This window comes from Protopterus annectens, chromosome 13.part0 (genome assembly GCF_019279795.1).
Source record: "Protopterus annectens isolate FY-2018-M chromosome 13.part0, PAN1.0, whole genome shotgun sequence".
Classification (NCBI taxonomy): Eukaryota; Metazoa; Chordata; order Ceratodontiformes; family Protopteridae; genus Protopterus; species Protopterus annectens.
The window spans coordinates 1,195,779,703-1,195,794,436 of NC_056747.1; the positions used below are offsets into that span (position 1 = coordinate 1,195,779,703).

General features: G+C 37.7%; 1 protein-coding gene across 3 annotated transcripts in view; it reads right to left on the minus strand.

Annotated features, from left to right (window-relative positions):
• The window catches only part of LIMD2 (LIM domain containing 2), a 474,609-nt gene that overhangs the window by 181,793 nt on the left and 278,082 nt on the right, over positions 1–14,734 (minus strand). The window contains exon 1 of one of the 3 annotated variants that reach the window (XM_044055200.1): positions 11,381–11,429. The exons of the other annotated variants lie outside the window; for them this stretch is intronic. The gene's annotated coding sequence lies outside the window, so the exon portion shown is untranslated. Of the gene's footprint in view, positions 1–11,380; positions 11,430–14,734 lie in introns of those variants that run through there. 3 annotated transcript variants of the gene reach the window in all.

The following is a 14,734-nucleotide window of genomic DNA, read 5'->3' on the forward strand; positions in this document are numbered from 1 at the left end:
TCATATCATGCTCCAATAACAGCTAAGATAAAAATGCAGGGTAATGAAGTAAAAATGAGACATTGGCACTTCCCTACCTACCTATTAAAAAGAGTGGAATTTAAGGAATAGGTAGTAGAAATTGTTCCAGCGTTATTAAGGAAGATAGAAATGGCTTCAGAAATTATAGCTAGTGACTGGGATAAAATGGAAGTGGAGTTTAAAAGGGTTCCTATAATAAGAATGAAAGTCCAAAATATTGGACGGCTATATACATGAAAATGCCGTTCATCGATCTGTTTTTTGTGATATCGTGGTACAGTGAAGATCAGGAAATTTGGCCTTTCCTCACTGTAGTGCGATCTCAGAGTTGGTATATATAATTAGCAGGGGGTGTGGGGGGTGTAGCCCTCCACAATAAAGGTTTCAAAGTTCAGCATTTTTGCTGTTTACAGCATTTGTTTTTATGATCTTTCATTCATATAATATAGACCTGTTTAAAATAGGGTAGAAATAAAAAAAAAGAGATATGGTTAAGAAGTAACAATAAATATTTAGAGGGGCTGACAAAGGTTAGAGTACTGCAGAATAATGGGGATTTCACAGAATAAGAAGGGTCACAAATCCAGAGTACTAAAGAGAAAATAAGGGAGTATCTGTATTATATGCATAAGTTTAGAAAGCTTGTTGTTAAGTAACTGCATTTTGATAATAGCTCAGAGCACAAAAGCTTTTAGTGCAATTACTTGTGCAATGTAAAGTAGAAAGGGTTGTTGCTAAACTTATAGAGCCTGCAACAAGAAAAATAACCAGAGAACCATTGCTGTTTTTTTGCTTCTTTCGGCTTTTTCCCAGTTAGGGGTCACCACAGTGGATCACCTGTCCTCTCCTGATTGGCACTGGAGTTTTACGGTGACGAGTTGCCAGCCCAGCACCCAACCTTCCACGGAAGGCACACACATGCATGCACTCACGCCTAGGGCCAATTTTTGGAGTATCCAATCCACTTACTTGGAATGTGGGAGGAAACTGGAGCACCCAGAGAAAACCCACGTGACCACAGGGAGGACATGCAGACTCCACACAGGAGGCACCCCAGCCTAGAATTGAACCAGAGAACCTCTTGCTGTGAGGTGACAGAGAGAGCCATTGGTGTTATTGGAGATATTTTGGAAATTTTATGAAAATTTGTATAAAGCAGAGGAATGTGGAAATCATAAAGCACAAATTGAATATTTATGGAAGACTTAAGTATGCCAAGGTTAGAGGTAGATGAGGCTCAACAATTAACAGTTTAGATAGGATGGTGATGCATAAGGAAGGAAAGTTTCAGGGGGTAGATGGTGTTCCCGTGTAGAACTGAAAGGGGAAAGAAAGTGATAAAGTTCTGAAAGGTTTTGTTTAATGGTATTTTAAAAGGAGAAGGAAGCACCAACATCCTGGAAGAAAGCTGTGGATGGTGTAATACTTAAATACCTAAAGACGACACATCAGAATCACCTTCATATATGTCCATATCAATATTAAATCATGCCTATAATAGCTAAAAAATGGCAAATGTGTTGCCAAAATTGATAGATATGGATCAATGTGGTTTTGTGGAGGGGAGTCAAACATTTCACAACATTAATAGAATAATGATTATCCAGAAGGAAGCAGAATATAAGAAAATACCACTGCTATTGGTGTGTCTTGATGCAGAGAATGCATCCAACAGAGTAAGCTGAGATTTTATGAATAAGACAGTGGAAGCATTTGCATTCCCGGATACAATATTAAGGTTAATTTGGAGGTTATATGAGGTATTGGAAGCAAAAATTAAAGTGGGAGGGTTCCTCTCTCTTTAGTTATGTCTGAAGAGAGGAACCAAGCAGGGGTGTCCTATTTCCCCTTTGTTATTTGCTTTATACTTAGAGCCATTGGCAAAGAAAATAAGGGACTCAAAAATTCAAGGATATAATTGGTATGGTAGTCAATAAAAGTTGTCTTTATTTGCAGACAGTATTATTTTGTGCATGATAAAACCAGAAAAAGACATCCCAGTGTTATAGAACATTCAGAGACAGTTTCAAGTCTTTTCAGAATATAAAATTAATGAAGACAGAGCAAAGGCTATAGCTGTAAACTGTGTACCCACACATAAATTGCTTCACCAATACCCATATTCATGGGAACATGAAAAAATTAAGTATTTAGGAGAATGGGTTAAAAAGGATTCTGTTACAACAGCTAAGGATATGTAGGAAGAGGCTAAAAAAAAAAAGATGATACAAAACTGAGAAACCGGAAGCTCCAGTTTATGGATATGGCCAGGGAATTGTTATGGCTAGGCTTGTGTAGGCCCTAGAGTCAATAGCCTAGTACTAACCTATCAACCTATGGTGCGAGATACAAGCAATAAAAATGTTTTAGTCTCCTTAGTTTTATATTTAGGTCAGGTAAATTTTTATCATCCAGAGGAGTAGTTCACACTAATTCATAAAGAGTTGAAGGATTTTATCTGGGAGGGGAAGAGGGCAAGGGTCAAGTGGGATAAGTTGATTTTACCAATGGAACAAGGTGGTTTAGTATAACCTGATTTGAAAAGATATTTTTGAGCTACACAGTTAAGGCTCATATACATAACACAAGCAGAAACCTCAAAGTATAAAGGGATGATGATGGAAGCAGGGTGGAAATTCAAGAGAATAAGGTGAGAGTGGAATTTTGGATGCAGATCCTTAAGGAGAATAACAAAAAACATACAGAATATTATATTCATAAAGTAGCAGAAATTATTTTAAGAACTATGCCTACATGAGAATAGATAAAGGAGATTCATCTGATAGAGGACTGCAATTAGGAGTACAGAGAACAGGCAAAAGGGGGCTGAAAATTACTGGAGAAAACTTGCAAAGAAAACAATGTATTGGGAGCAAATAACTACAGAGGGAAAGGTAACAGAGTGAGAATAGGCTAAGATGACATTTGGACTACAGGCTAGAAACTGCCTGCAATGTCCCATCTGCTTTAATGGTAGCTCAGGTGAATGTAAAACATCCTACAGCATCTATCAAAAAAGTACAGGAAGTTCCATGATGCCTTGGCCAAATTCCCTTAATAGAATTTGAGATGATGTGAGGTAATGTCAGTATAGCTAGCTGGAGTTTTGTAAAGAATTATATGTCATTTGTATATCAAACCAATTTGTACATGTGCGTTTGTTGAAAATGTATTTGTAAAGCTGTTTGTGTTAAAAATGTACCAACAGTGGGTCCTGCTGGACAGAAAAAAATACACCTGTATGTCAGACTGCATTGTAACTGTGGAAATGAATATATTGTAACAGAAGAAACCGGAAGAGAAGAGGTAAATCTCAGTCCAGCTAACTTTGAAAAATAATCTGTAATTAAATTACCTGGTTTAGGCCATAAAGATTGCATCTGCCATTTCTGACTGCAGCCAGATATGAAATATCTCTGAGAAGCCTGGCTTAGTAGCTCTGTAGGAAGAGTGGAAATGTTAACATTGTTTTATAGCTTCCAGATGCTGTAGCACATCTTAGCAAAGCTCTATGCGTGTGTGTGTGTGTGTGTGTGTGTGTGTGTATTATGACACATATGTGCTAGATTCTGGTTCAGCTTTTAGTAAAAGGGGTAGTGTGGGAATCAGAAGTCAGGTGACCAAATGTATGTGATGTCATTTTGTAATCCATCACTGAAATGATGTTTTAATACTAGATGAGACAGAAGTCTCAGGGCAGTCTGTTTGTGAAACATGACAAAGAAGGACCACAAACCCACATCATCTTGCCTTGCTCAAGTAAGTGAACTAGGAGACAGTAATTCTTTAGATCAGTCAGGAAAATATTGTGAGATTAGTTAAGTATTGTTTGTCTGCATCTGTGTGAACCTTTCCATCTCTGTTATTTTAAATATTTCCTGTGATTGAAACTCTGGTGCTTACTGTCAGTGTATATTTAGTATTTTCATGTTCTTTTATTATTTATTATTAAATATATTTAAACTTTTCATTGTGGCTGGTCTTTTAGAAAACATTTTAACCTTAGAGAGTACTTATATTTATTTGGTGACACTGTGGCTGCTCCTGAAAGCCTTGCTGTTTGGTCAACATTACCACTGACATTAGTATTGGTTTCAGTCAGTATAATTGGGTACCCTGGCAAGACTCTTAGAGTAGCTGGCTTTGTGGGTGTTCTGTTGGCAGTGTACCTACCTTATAGCCTGGGCAAAGGGGGTATAGCTAGTGAATCTGTGCCAGCCTTTCCCAGGTGTGTGTGAAAATCAAATCTCAAAGAGTGTGCATGTCAGCTACTTGGAACAGAGACACTGAGAGCACTGATTTCACAGAGAAGGTGGTGGAGGACTTGGCTTGGAACACCTGGCTAATGACTTAAATCTATAGCTGTATCAGTGGGGAGTCTTATTTGGGGTCTAGAGAGAGAGAGAGAAAACCACCCCCAGAACTGGAGTGTGTTCCCTGTGTGCTCTTAAGGTAAACTGTGCTTGGTGCAGAGAGCTGCATCTGGAAATACTATGTGTATCTATCTTTATTCCAAGTGAATGTCCCTCACTGGTGTCAGTGATGAGGATTGAGGCTCCTTGATTACTGACCCAGAGAAGGGACATCACAGTATTAATAGCACCTTGAGTCTTCCCTGAAAAGAGATCACTAGCCTAGTGAGACCTTCCTGGACACAAAGGATAAATAAATAAAATAAATCTTGTGCCTTCTATACTATCAAGGATTCTGTCACTGAGAAAAATAGGTGATCTCAGTTACCTTGACCTAGATGATATGGCTTCCCTTGCACCAGCAGCAGACCTACAGCTGCCACAATGTCTGCTGTTCCAAAATGCAGGTGGTATGGAATCCATCCTCACAGAAAAGTATATCAGCTTGTCACTGCCAAGATGTAACAGAAGAAGTGTACCGGTTGGGGGGGGGGGGGGTGAGACCTACAGAGAGCACAACTATTTTACATATAGGTGGTGGTGTGTCTATATATGTTAGCTGGGGCCCACTTTACATATTCTCAATGAGTTGTTCAATATCATAATGTTTGCTCACCTAAATCAAACCTTTGAGTGTGGACAGGTAGGAAGTTGACCCATGTCTTCATTCACCCATGGACTAGAGGCCATGCACAGTCAGCTGAGCTGTGAACCTGAGTTGGTGACATGACAAATTACTCAGTCATTACAGTGACATATATGAGGAAAATCAGTTTGTACCTAGAGTACTAATAATGCAAATAAAGCATATACCAGAAGGGCATCAACAGCAGTAGAGTAGTTGTCTACATAACCAAACACATGTACATGTGTGCGTGCACAAACAGAATCACACACACATACAAATACATACAACCACATGCACCCATTATACACATACCCAAATGTGTGCACGTGTGCATGCACACACTTAAACACACACACACACACACACACACACAAATACATGAACACATACTCAAACGTGTGCTCATGTGCACAAAAACAAACAAACACACTCACAACCGCAGCTTGGGTGGCACAGTTGTGCAGCGGTTAACGTTGTCGCCTCACAGCAAGAGGTTCTCCGGTTTAATTCTTGACTGGGGTGCCTTCTGTGTGGAGTCTGCATGTCCTCCCTGCATTTGCGTGGGTTTCCTCTGGGTACTCCGGCTTCCTCCCACATTCCAAAGACATGTTTGGAGCGTTTATCCCAGGGCCTCCGCTGAAAACAGGCTCTGTCCTAGCCAGACTTTCTCAGTCAATAAATGTCAAATAAATAAATATGAATACATACACCCACATGTACATGCATCCACATGCCACACACATGCAAACATACCCAAACATGTGTGCCCATGCACATGCACACAGATACACACACACACACACACACACACACACACACACACACACACACACACACACACACACACACACACACACACACATTCACACGTACCCACACAGACAGACATGAACACACACACCATGCTGAAGATCTGGTGAGAACATTTTCATTTAGAAATATCAAAAGTTAAAAAGTGTCCTTGAAACATTTAGAGTTTCTAATGAATTATTTTTATCTGCAAGAGCAATTACATTGGCTGCTCTATAGGGAATAAATTGTACCTTTCTTGATTCTTGTGTATAAAAATAAGAGATGTAAGTTATAATTAATTATAAAATTAGCACCCAGCAGTACAAGGCATGTTTCTGCACTGGGGAGAAATGATAACTTCAGAAACAAATATTTAATAACTAACACTCACAGTTCATAGCACCATGCAAAACTTCCAAGCTAATTGCACAGCTGACTTTTCAAAGGCCTGCCTGTCATTTTAGTAATTGAATGCTCAGTCATTTTTATCACAGCCCTGTACGAGGGTGGTTGATATTTTAAGTAAAGTCTATTTTTAAAACATGATTTTACTCTTTGTTCATATAAGGTATACTGTGTTGAGGCAAATGTTATTACAGATCAGCTTTATGAAAGAGGACACCTGGCTTTTGGTCTATCCCACGCCACGTTCCCTGGAGTGATCCATATCAGATGAATATACTATAGAGTTCCTCCTTGCCTAAAATGTTTATGTTGAAAAGAAGCAAAGGTAATTAAAAGAGGATATTAATATGAATCTCCTAAGCAAAAACAGCTCTTTAAACATTACTGGCAGTAAAACACTGTTACAAGATTCTCAGTCTGTTGTTTGCACTCAGGCCAATGATCATTTATGAGATGGCAGCCTTCAATGCAAAAACACCTTTCATCTCTTGAAAATGTCAGAGCAATGCCTTATATTTTTCTTGTATACTCAAAAAACAAATTACTAGCCAGGATTTTTATCACTGCACCCCATCTTCCAAAATGTGGACCATCACCATAGAGAGGGCATGATTCTGTTCAGCATACTGTTTCAATACTGAAAAAAAAACCTGAAATGTCAGGCTTAGGCAAAAAAGTCCATTTTAGCAAGACTGTCATTCCGAAAAGAAAAGTAGTTTAACAATATTTACAATTCAGTAAAATAAAAGCAAAGCAAGAATGTTACAGTTTTAAAAAAATCTAGCACAGCTCACTGCATAAACTAAATAAAGTATTCCAAATAGTGTTATGCTATGGTATACAAGGTGTATGCCCAGCTACACTTTGCTCAAAAAAGTCTTCTTCATGTTGGGATTTGTAAGGAATGTTGTTATACCAAAGGAGGTTGCCATTTGGGATTAGCTAGCAAATTTCCACACCATGATATAAGAGAACCAGCAGCCAGTACGTATGGATGTGTTATCCTTCCTTATTCCATATCAGAAAGAATCATCTGAAATTGAACCCCATAATGACTGTAATCAGTCTCACGTCATAAATATCAAACTGGTTGAAACATTTATAGGGTCTGAGTGTGTCAGTAGATTTATTCTGAAAATCTGTAATTCTTTGTGGATGAAAGTGCAAAGTAAATTTCTTTCCTGTGAGGAATATCCATTTCCGGTGCTTTTGTTTCTTTGTTCGAGTGAACAGATTACTGCTTGATTTTTATTTTTGGTTACTGCTTGTACTACTTGATGTTTTTTTTTTTTTTTTGGGTAGCATATAACATACTGAAGAGCTGAAGTCCATTCCTCTTTTGACCTGAAGTAAGTACAGTTTTATGGAGCTGAGCAGGCAAGAATAAAGTATACAATGACAGTGCCAAAGCTAAGTAAAGTTACTATAACAGCCAAAAAAACAAATATCTAGTTGGAGGACTGCAAATGAAAATTCTTATTACACCCATGCAGTTTTGGCATTCACCTTCTAGAGGGAATTATACCAAACACTTATTTAAATACCAAAAGCAGTATGCAAGTAACCATGCAAGGAACAATTAAAAGAGTAGTGACTTATTTCATACGCAGCGCATAAATGGTGCCCAAACGAATGAATATAAATATAGTGTGTGTTGTGTGTGTATATGTATATATATATATATATATATATATATATATATATATATATGGATTCACTTCATAACACTGAAACTTCAAAATACTGAAAATGACAAAACTTCATAAAACTGAAGACCAAAATACTGAAAGCTCAAAATACTGAATACTCAAAATACTGAAACTCAAAATACTGAAAACACATATTATGTAGTCTTAAACAACATAAATCATCACAATTTCTACCAACATATGCAGGGGCAAGCCCTCCACTCACACCCCTGCTAATTATATATCTACTCCAAGATTGCACTTAACTATACTATGTGCAATCTTGGAGTTGATATATTTAATTAGCAGGGGGTGAGGGGGCGCCCCCATGGGGTGCAGGGGCTTGCCCCTGCATATTTGGTAGAAATTGTTATGATTTATGTTGTTTAAGCCGAGTTTACGACAATATGTGTTTTCAGTATTTTGAGTTTCAGTATTTTGAGTATTCAGTATTTTGAGCTTTCAGTATTTTGGTTTCAGTATTTTGATATTTCAATGTTATGAAGTGAATCCATATATATATAGATATATATATATATATATATATATATATATATATATATATATATATATATATACATATACATATACATATACACATTTATATTTATTTATTTTTTATTTATTTAACATTTGTTTACCAGGAAAGTCCAGCTTGAAACAAAACCAATTTTCAGCGGAGGCCCAGGGAGAAATGCTCCAGACGCATGTCTTTGAAACATTTCACCAGTCTTAAATTAGAGGACTGATTTATTCTTAAATTCAATACCTCCGTTCCAAGATGGTAAAATGAGACTTTAGAATGACCATTTTCAAATATATATATATATATATATATATATATATATATATATATATATGTGTGTGTGTACACACATATATATATATATATATATATATATATATATATATATATATATATATATATATATATATATTACATCAGACATATCACTTAAAAATTCATGTGTCATTTTACCGTCTTGGAACTGAGGTATTGAATTTAAGAATAAACTGCTGAAATGTCCCCTCCCCTGAGCAGTATTAGGGAATACAAAACTTGAAAGCCAGTGTAATGCTATCATGAAACTCCTTGGTTTGCACAGCAAGTTACTCTGTGGCTTGACATTCCTCATATTTTCAACATGTAGCATTTGCTCTGTCACTGTCTTCCTTGTTTGATGAGTGCATCATAAGGCTTTAAAGCAATTTTTGCTATAAACAACATCACAGGTACTACTAGTCTAATAACCACGAAAGTCAGTTTGATGGTATTGTCTCTGTCTTCACCACAACTGTACTCCTGAGAGTATTACATTCCATTTATGGCAGGGTAAAGTTCCTGTCTTTTGTGAATAACAGTGCCACAGAATTGTTTTTTTTAAACAACCTTCTTTATTGCTACTATTGAAACAATATTTACATTTCCGTAATGAGAAGTAATACTATTCACAGCTACATAATTTTCCATGAGTCTTGATTATAACGGCATTCCTCTCCCATGTACCATGCTAATTCATTTCACTATGGCGATATAACTCTGCATTTCCCAGCGAGTCCTTCTAGTCATGTTCTGTTATGATGGAACAAGATCATATAACACTCATAAATAATATACTTATTCTAACTTCAGTGCTTTTCCTCTGGGGTGAACTTTCAATGTATTATTTAAATAGTCAAATCCCATTAAGGCTACCCAATTACTCAACATCTTTTTGTTGTTACTACATGCCCAACACATTTGCTGCTGATAGGCATCATCTTCTACAGAATTGTCATAGATCTTTTTTTTGCTGCTACTAGTTATTCTGTCCCCTTATTTACAATGTGGTAGCTCCTAATCTCCACCCAAAAAGGTCTTCATCAATTAAAAGGACAATCCTAACCATTACATTGTCCTATGACAAAGTAATACTTAAAACATTGCCAAAACATCCCACAGCTGCTGTTCTCCCTTTATACATGGCCTTTCCCCCCTATTCACCCACTATCCAGTACTATAGAAAATGGTTTCCACATTTATTGCATTTCTTCTGTTTATCAATTTACACCTCAAGCCTGATCACAACAACTTAGTTAATATGTACTATCCACTCATACACATTATAACGTCCTGTGCACTCATGTTTCATGTACTTTACACAGTCTTACCAGTCGGTATCCTGCCCCTTTTTCAATCAGTATGTCACCTTGTCCACCTGTCTGCATAATCAACAGAGGATAAGGAAACCTATAATCATGTCTTTAATCATACACATTTCTTATATATATGTCTCAAAAGAACATATGGGTCTACTTCAAATGAACGAAAACTCATGTTAGCGAAAATGACATTACCGAGACGACATTGCAGAAAGCTGACTTTAATGAACAAACGCCCATATATACATGCATGTATATGTATCCAATATTACTGTCATTTTCAGTTAATAAGGCAAGGTTAGCATGACTGGCAAACTTATCAAATGGCACATCCGCCATTTTCACTGTTTAGTCAATCTCCATGCTGTGGCAGGCTTACCAAAACTAATTTATTTCCAGTTATATACCCATAATAACAAAGAAGAAAAAAAGTAAGATTTCAGTTCCATCATCAGGACTCCATTGCCCCAGCAAACATTGTACAGCTCATAACACATCCCAAAATAATTACTTAACAATCATCAGCATACAGTCCTCATACTGCACTTTACATCTGCAGTCAGCTTTCATCACTTACAATTTATCACAGCAGATAGTATTTCCCCATAGTCTTTGCTACTTGAACTTGAAATAATAATATAATTTAACAATTCATTAATCATAACATTTATAAATATTTTGTTATACCATATACCTTTTAATCTTCTTGTTTTGTAACATTTCCTCTGGTCTGACATTTACAGATAGTTACATATCTGTATGTGCTACAATAAGTAAACACTTTAAAAACAGATTTTTGTTCACTAATAAATGCAAGCATTAACCTAGCATATTGACATAATTTCAGTTACAACTCATTGGCATTTCCCTAAGGCTATCCATTTACTATATGATGCAATATATAAGCCACCGTAGGTGATATAACTTTATTGCTAATAACATATGAGTCTTTACATGGATTATTTTTCCATATTCTAGATAGAACTCATAATTCACATTTTCATATGGTTACCCATTTCACCAGATGCATTAATATAGAACGTCATCTTAATAATTGTATGTTCTTGTGTAAGCTACAATCTAACTTATGATATTCACTTAACTCATAATTAGCATGAAAATATTCAAATCTGCTAACAAATATAGATTCGTCACACTTCAATGTCTTCCATCTACAAAATAAGAAAACAATCACTCAGCTAGTAAATAGGACAAGTTTTAGCTTCCAAGTCAATACATTGAGCCTAAGGTTTCAATATGCTGATCTTTATTTTACATTCAGCTGCTGTTACCCAGTCAAAACCTTTAAGTGGAATCTTCAGCCTTTCCGGCCATCCTGTTCTAAGCTGCTTCTTCTCACTTGAATAAGCCCTCTCGCTTCCCTTTTCTCTGCTTCCCCACTGATAGAAGTATTTCTCAAATGAACAGTCTCTTTCTCTTTTTGCTCCACCCAGCTAATCTGAATGTTAATTATTTTATTTCTCCAATTGCTTCAGCTGAGTTGTTAAAAGTCAGCCCCCTACCATTCCAAAACTCATTTGAAGTGGCAGGAAATGACAGTTTATATTTCAGTTTTCTATTCCTATGCTTAGCTCATTATTTTGTCTTCCACAAACTGCAAATAATGTTCAACAAACACAGGTCTCCCAGGCACTGATAACTTTCTCCCTGGTTATCAAAGTTTCTGAAATACCTGTTACTTTTCATAAAACATCAAAAAATTTCACTAGTATCTATCAGTCTGATTTTCACATTCATAACCTTCAAGTGTGGCAGTGGCAAGTGCTTCTCAAGAGCTACTCCCAGTGAGTCTTTTACAAACCCAGTCCACTCTGCTGTCTGGGTTTTCAAATATTCCATCAAATCTACCTCTTTACTCTCCGAAACATCATAAAGTACTAAATGTTACATTCTTGCCTTGTTTTCCTTTCCAGTCAGTTGCTGCTCAATTTGTTTTTTTTTTTCATTTCAACCACCTTTTCTCAGATCTCGTGATGGTTGACATAGGCACTTTGTCACTATGGGGAATTCAGTGCCTTCCTGCTGATGTGTGCATACTGCCACACATATGGCTCATGAGGGCTTCCTTCAGTGGCTTTTGGATACCAAGCATGCAGCCACTGTTTGCACTGGAGCAACAACCAACAAAGTCCCATTCTACCATGCCCCCAGAATGGGTGAATGGGCGAATGGGCATCAGCCACTCAGTCCCATCTCTCCCTTCTTGGCTCTTTTAGCACCCAGGCCATTCTTTGACCTTAGGTCATCCGGGTCATGGTCCAGGCTTTATGTCAAGGAGCTGAGCATAAACACCATAATACTTGTGCGCTGATAGGATAAGGTGTGTAATGTGGTAGGGAAAGTAATATACTTTATTTACACACTTGACTAAATCAGGTATGATTGTCAGAGCATATATTTAAGCAATAATTGATGGTAGGAGTATAGGTTGTGCAATATTTACAGTGGAATGTGTAGCAGATACCCATGAGAGGTGGTTTCAGCCTCATGGCCTAACAGAAGCACACATGGGTAGACAGAACCCAGCCCATACCACCACCAGTTATTATCACTATCATGTCATGGCATTCTATTTATTTGTTTATTTAATTTTTGCATTTTTCTATGTGAGAATTTTTGTACAGTTTGTGGATAAAAACATATTTTGGAAATAGTTCATTGAAGTCCTTTCAGTTCATAATTTTGAGATAATATTATTTTTATCTACATTTGTTTAATAGTGCTGACTAAAAATGCCCTTGCATGTTAGCACCTCATGCATACTCTGATACTCCAGATTTTTTATTTTGCATTCCTTACACTCTTTTAGAAGAAATCTTTTTTTTGCATCTTAAGGCACACACCCTGAAAACACAAGCACATATGCACATACCTTTTGCAGTATTACCTGTGCATCTGTTGTAGTTATTGATTTCACTGTTTGATGTTGGTACAGGGTAGCTGCCATTTCTACCCCACAAACATACACACAGATTTTTACACATGCACACTTATTGTTGAGAGAGAAACCCATTTGTAAGTATAACAGTTACAGGGAATGTGCCACCCCTTCAACAGATAGCTACATTAAGTCTGCACCTATGACTTAGTTGCGTGTGTGTGTGTTTGTGTATGCATGCACATGTATATGGTGCATATTTCTGTAAGAATGAGTGTATGACTGTGAATTGTGTGTATGCAAGAATCTGTAGGTGTGTCTATGTGTTTTAGAGAATGACTGAATGTCTGACTGGGCGATTTCAACTATCCCACCATTAACTGGGAAAACTACTCATGTACCAACTCTTTTGCTCAATGTTTTCTGGAATTCATAAATTTCAATGCCGTGGATCAACTTATCCGCACTCCCACCAGGGGCAGCAATATCCTAGACCTGGTCATTACCAACATGGGCGACCAGTGTTCCACACCAGAGGTCAGTTCCTCGTTGGTCAGATCCGATCACAAGCGAATCACCCTAGACATCCACATCCTGCCCCCCCCCCCCCCCCCCAATTAGGGAAACCACCGTAAAAAAATTCTCCAAAGCCAACTTCACGCTTCTTAAGACAGAACTGGCAAACTTCACAACACCCATGCAGATGGACAATAGAGGTACAACTGCTGAATCCTACACAAATGCACTTTATAAGCACTTACATGAGTGCATGGATCGTGCTATCTCTAACAGAACCAAGATGCTATCCTCCAAAAAAAGGAAGCTAATCTGGTGGTCCCCTGCCATAAACAAACTCTACAATAGAAGAAAGAAACTGTTGCAAAAAAGAGTAAAATCCCATGATTGGAGGAACTCCCTGGTCACTGTCAGCCTCAGTAAGAAGCTGAGATCCCTGATAAATCCTCCAAAGCTAGTTATGAAAACAAAATTGCCACTGATTCTAAAGACAACCACAAAGTATTCTATAGCTATATCAAGAATCTCAATGGCAACACTTAGATCTGCTCTGTTACAGCACAATGGCACTAAATATACAGAACCAACTGATACTGCCAACATCCTGACAGATAGGTTCAGTGCTAACTACCTGTCTCTCACCCCTTAAAGGGCCCATCTCTATACTGGAAGAATGCAAAGTTCCTGTAATCATGGCTGCACAGGTAAAAACCACACTCTTCAAAGCCAAGAACACAGTATCCATGGGACCTAGCAACATCCCAGGCTGCGTTCTACATGAACTACAGAATGAACTGGCACCCCACCTAAGCACCATGTTCAATCATAGCCTCACCTCAGGCTTTTTGCCCATTGAATGGTGCACAGCGATGGTTATCCCACTCCACAAAGGGGGAACCACCACGGACCCCAGGAACTACCGCCCCATTAGCGTAACAAGCCTAGTCTGCAAGGCCAGCTACCCTGTACCAACAAAGACATTGATAATCTCCAAACTCTGGACCTCACCCAGTTCAGGTTTGTAAAAGGCAGATCATATCTCCTAAACATGATAGACTTCTTTGAAGCAGCCACCAAAGCCGTAAACAAGGGTAAGGTGGTTCACACAGCCTATCTAGATCTCGCCAAGGGTTTGACACCATCCCCCACTCTGGAATTATAGATAAACTCACTAAACTAGGTATAAATCCCTATGTCACAAGATGGGTTGCCAAATGGGTCACTGACAGAA